The sequence below is a fragment of the Mercenaria mercenaria genome, chromosome 13, assembly GCF_021730395.1.
Source record: "Mercenaria mercenaria strain notata chromosome 13, MADL_Memer_1, whole genome shotgun sequence".
Taxonomy (NCBI): Eukaryota; Metazoa; Mollusca; class Bivalvia; order Venerida; family Veneridae; genus Mercenaria; species Mercenaria mercenaria.
Genome location: NC_069373.1, coordinates 40,642,453 through 40,648,396, shown reverse-complemented (window position 1 = coordinate 40,648,396; position 5,944 = coordinate 40,642,453). Strand labels below are relative to the sequence as shown.

The 5,944-nt window shown below is 39.0% G+C and overlaps 1 pseudogene; it reads right to left on the bottom strand.

Annotated features, from left to right (window-relative positions):
• Positions 1-4,777, bottom strand: part of LOC128547718 (uncharacterized) — a 39,868-nt pseudogene extending 35,091 nt beyond the window's left edge.
• Between the last annotated feature and the right edge of the window lie 1,167 nt (positions 4,778-5,944).

Sequence of the window (5,944 nt, the reverse complement as noted above, 5' to 3'; positions counted from 1 at the left end):
TTCTTTATCCAATTTCTTATTTTTATGTCCCATTTTCTAATTTGTTTGTATGGAAAAGATAATCAATATTGAAAATCATAGCACTTTTGTCACAACAATTCCTGCATGCAAAATGGATTTTACAGATTTTGTTATGTTGAAATTGTTAATGCTGAAGTTTTAATTTTTGTATGCCGTATTTCTTTCTATAAATCCTAATTTGCTAATCACTAACCGTAAATTTCATATTACACTTTGCAAAGGTTTCATCAAGTTTCATTATTCGCATATTTTTCATTCAGAAAGTAGTTTTTGTACTTTCAAACTTAGTAAGAAACTTGTCTTGTACGAAATATAAAATTACAATCTGAGAAATGAAATTTAGAAGGGTGCCAGTGATATTGGTATCCAGCTACATAGAAATTACAAAGATGGAACCAGAAATACCAGTTCCCTTTTAAGACAGAAGGCGGTTTAATGGGCTATTCCAGAAAATATCCGCACCCACCCCCGTACAAGGCATTTCAGCCCCTAAATACCACACTGGACACACCCCTAAAGCACCCCCGCCCCTAGGACAAACATAAGTAGGGAAACACCCTCTGGACAAAGTAATTTGACACAGTGTACCCCTGGACAACCTATAGAAGGCATTTTTCCAGAAAAATACTCCCCTGGACAAGCCATCATGAAAGACCCCCCTCCTGGACGAGCACTCCAATGGACAACCTATGGAAGGCATTTTTTTTCTGAAAACCACCCACTGGACAGACACCATCTGGACAACCTATGGAAGGCATTTTTCTGAAAAACACCCCCTGGACAAGCCATATCAAAACACCCCTGGACAGACACCCCCTGGACAACCTACGGAAGGCAGTTTTCCTTGGGAAAAAAACCCATGTACAATCCTATGTTTAAGCTGTCTCCAGAGACCCCCTCCACCCTGGACAGACTTCCCGAACCCCCTTGGACAACATATGGAAAGCCCGACCGCTACGCTCAGAAGGGAGGGCGTTGGTCTACGGATCGCGGGGTCGCGAGTTCGATTCCCGGGCTGGGCGTATGTTCTCCGTGACGATTTGATAAAAGACATTGTGTCTGAAATCATTCGTCCTCCAACTCTGACAATTCATGTGGAGAAGTTGGTAGTTACTTGTGGAGAACAGGTTTGTACTGGTACAGAATCCAGGAACACTGGTAAGGTAAAGTGCCCGCCGTTACATGACTGAAATACTGTTGTAAAACGGCGTTAAACCCAAAACAAAACAAAACATAAAAAACAAAACAAAACAACAACAACATATGGATGGCAATTTTCTTCTGAAAAAAAAAGCAACAACAAAAAACAACACCTCTCTGAAAGTCCCAAAAGACCCCCCCCCCCCCCCCCTTAAACGACGCCCACTGGATAACCTATGGAAGGATAAAAGAGACCCCCGTCCCCTTAAACAGACATCCACTGAATATCTTATATGGAAGGCATTTTTCCTGACACCTCCCCCCCCGCCCCGGACAAGCTGTCTCTAGAGATGCTCTTCGACAAACACCTCCTTGACAACCTACATGAAAGGTATTTTCCCTGGAATACCTGGGAGGAGGGGTGGTATTTTTCTGGAAATATGCAAATGTTGAACCAGTATGAATGTATAGAACAGTTCGGGTTATGGAATGTACAGGCTCTCGATTTACCGCAACTGGTCTGGTATATTGTGGTTGTTATTAGTTCTTATTAATTCTCTTAACATTTACTTACTTTTGTAAGCCGTCCCAAAAGACCCCCCCCCCCACGCTTTAAACAGACACCCACTGGACAATCTATATGGAAGGCATTTTTTTTCCTGAGAAACAGCCCCCAGGACAAGCTGTCTCCAGAGACGCTCCTAGACAGACACCCCCTGAACAACATATATGGAACAGGCATTTTTTTAAAAAAAAAACCTGGAAAAGCCTTCTCAAAAGACCCCCACCCCTCCTTAAACGATGTCCACAGAATAACCTATGGAAGGCATTTTTTCTGAAAAACAGCCCCCTGAAAAAGCCGTCTCAAAAGACCCCCGTTCCCCCGTCCCTCGTCCCCTTTAACAGACATCCACTGGACAACCTATAGGCATTTTATTCTGACCCCACCCCCTCAGCCCCGGACAAGATGTCTCCAGAAATGCTCCTCGACAGACACCCCTGGACAACCTACGTGAAAAGCATTTTTCCTGGAATACCTGGGGGGAGGGGTGGTATTATGCAAATTTTGAACTAGTATGAATGTGTAGAACAGTTCGAGTTATGGAATGTACAGGCTCTCGATTTTCCGCAACTGGTCTGGTATATCATGGTGGTTATTAATTCTCTTTACTTACTTTTGTTACTTTGTATACTTATCGTGCCTGAAATAAAGCTGCCAGTCCCATACACCAATGAATTTCAATAGACATCCCCTTAGCCGATAGATAATTATTAATAATTATAATTGTGACACCATTTTCAGCAGAATGTCTACTCAAAATCATATTTTAGTGATAGGTGATTGGTAATAAAAGTATTGCAATATAGTACAATGTTGTTTGCTCTTAAGGTATTGGACCCCTAATGATAATGTTTAAAAAATGCCATTTGCTTGGTATATTCTTAAAGTTGACCATGTTTCGCACTTTGTTGCAAATTTTAAACAACTTTTACCGTGCCGTTTTTTTTTTGTAAATTTTGTATAATTTATGGTATTTCCTCAAACTCAAGTAGAGACAAATTTCAACGTGATGGCCACCATCTAAAACGCTTGCCTAGAATTCATTACAGCATTTATTTTGATAAAAGAAACATTAAACTATTGCTAAACAATTATGAAACACAAAATAAAACTGTAAATAACATTTTTTCTAGGGTGCCTCAAGTAAACTTATTCAATGAGACAGATTTTTCTAACTCCAGCATTGAAAAATTAAGGTCGAATCCTGTGGGTCTGTTTTGAATTTTGCTCACTTCATTCAAAAATAACCTTAGGGCAGAAGTAAAGCCTACCTGCATTTCTTCCACAATATGTAATCTAAAGAATGAAGTCAAAATAGAGAAATTTTACCGCATGTAACTCAGTATTTTTAAAGATGTCTTATCTACCCCTCCTGATTCAGAGGTAAATTCACTTTGAACAGCAAGAAATCGCTTATAAAATGAAAATTTTACACTTTTGTACAATACATCCATAATAAGTATTGAAAGAAGTAAAAACATACTAGGAAAAAAGGAAAATATGGAAAAAAAAATTTGGTCCTAGTGGGGCTTGAACCTACGCCCCCCTGAAAATTGCAATCTAAGTAGGTTTATTGTAGGAATTGAATACTCTTCAAAAAGGAGGTACTCTATTACGGGTCCAATACCTTAATAGAAATTTTACCAAATCCCATTTTCATGACAAAGACTGATTGACCATGAAGATGTATCGGATGCGACCATCCAGATCCATTACCAATGTTCATGAAGGTCATTTGGATAAGTTTGTCCCCTGTAACCTCCGCGATGAACGTCATTTGCAAATTCCATTCTGTTGACAGGTAGCTTCGTTACAACTTGTTGACAGCAATCTTGTTCGAGTTGAAATCATACCTTTCTCCAGGGTGCACAATTATCGACTGAACCGTCACATTCTGCAAATTAAAACAAGTCTAAAGACCGCAGTTGCAGCGTATGGTCTTCCACATAAACTCTCATCGGGTATAAAGTCATAGCGCCTATGATTCGGAATCTATAGAACTCTCTAATGGTGCACCGTTGTGATTTACATGGTCACTTCAGAACCTCCCTTTCCCATTGACAAGACCAGATTGAAATTCGAAACGGCTAAACTGGGCACCGTCTACGGAAAAAATGTCGTTGGTATTTTCTGACCGGTGTTAAAGTCAAATTGTTCTGTGATCATTTTAAAGTAAGCTGTTTCAGCATCCATCAGATGGTTCCAGTCTTATTTCATTAATACGATCGGTATTCCTTTTACGAACGATGCACGGTTCGTATAAATCCATGCTACGTTGGTCCCCAATATGTACATGATAGAAGCTGGTTCCTGGAGGATAAGCATTAAAGCGGTACACAAACATTTGTCCAGGTAATATCGGACACTGAGTAACGGAAGCCACTCAATCCATCCAGGGTGTATTCCTCTGGTGAATGCTATGGAAATGAACTGTAACACTGTCTGTATGGAATGTATTGACCACCGTGATTTCAATTTCTTGGTTTTCAAAAACATCAACCCTTGGTCCTGGAAATTTACCATTTATAGCAATAACAAGTCTGGAACCTACTCCGTCGGCAGTAATTACTTGAGCTTGTTCGTTATCCGATAATCTTCGTCCACCTTGCGATCCACGTATTCGAAGCTTTCCATTATATGTTTCAACAAGTTCCTTCTCGTTGAATATCATAGTCAGGCGATGTTCAACGGTAAACGTACACTTACAAAGTGGTTCGATGGGGTATACATATACAATCGCCGGCCTCTTCCGCCGGCTGGACTTGTGGGCGTTGGCTTCCTTGACAATAAACTTCGATGAGAAGCTGGATAAGGATAAACATTGATGACTTCATTTTGTTGTTATCTCATAACTGAAATTAAAATAACTGTCGATTAGCAAAGGTGTTACTTGTGTATGCTGCAAACATTTTGTGCAAAGACACGAAGTGGGTAGCATACTAAGGGCGCTTTTGTTTGCAAAAATCCGGTTTGGGTTTTAGGTTTAGGTTTGGATAAAAAATAATGACAAACTTAAACTGGTTTCTGGTAAAATGAGTTCTTGAACAAACAGGCGGTTTGTATGAACATAATGGCGAATCTAGAAAAACTGGTGATTAAATTTATTCTAAATGGAGATAAATGACAGATTTTGTATCTAAGAGCCAAACATATTAAATAACATGTACTACTATTACTACTCCTCATGTGCCGACACTATTTAACATGTGTATATAGCAAAAGACAGTTGAGTCACTGCCTTTTGCACTCAACAACATAAGCCATTAGACCAAATGAGTGAATACAAATGTTTGTTTTTGTTAAGTTTAATGTCAGACTGACAGCATTATAAGTCATATATCAACTTTCAATGCATTATTTAAGGCATGGGCGGGCAGCTAGGTTAAGCCACTGTCCTTTAAGTCAGCTGGATAACTTAAAAATCCACACATGAAAGAATTCTACACCCTGAGCATGGTTTCGAACACACAGCAGTGAAGGACAAATAATTTTAAGTCAACTACCCTAACCATCCGGCCACAAAGACTAAGACTGAGATGTAATCATTTAACTGTATCCACTATCAAGCAGACATTTTTATTTCAATTTGCTGAAAATTAGAGATTAAGTGTTTTGTAACAGGGATAATTCCTTAATTGAAATCATTGCTGTTTCCTTGTTTTAGACACACTCAGCAAAGTTTAACAGTTGTGATGTAGTTAATGTGCAAAAATAGATGATGTTATACTACTCAAGGTTCAAGCAAAGCACATATACTCTGACTCTGGTGCTGGACTGATTTAAGTAACCAGTTGTATTTTAGGCCAGCGAGTGTATTTTACCTCACAAAAAACTTGTTTAAATAAATATTAATTAAGATTCTTCAAAAAATGGTTGACATATTTAATTTCTGACATTGTTTCTGATGACACACTGTACATCCAAAATCTGGCAACAATGAGTTGGATGGCATCCAATGACACCCCTGACTTGATCAGATAATACTTAATACTTTGAACTTTTATGTCACTGTATTAAGGGGGACCAGAAACCATGGATATACATTATCAAACATAACTGATACTTATGTATATAATTATATGTATTTCAGTGAATTGAAATTTCTCTACACTACATGCAGCCACAGGAAAACACTGAAGCAATTACAAGGCAGAGACCGAAGCACTCATGAAGGCCGTCTCAATGATTGAAGACTCGTCAGAAGAAAGCTCCTCAGTCGTC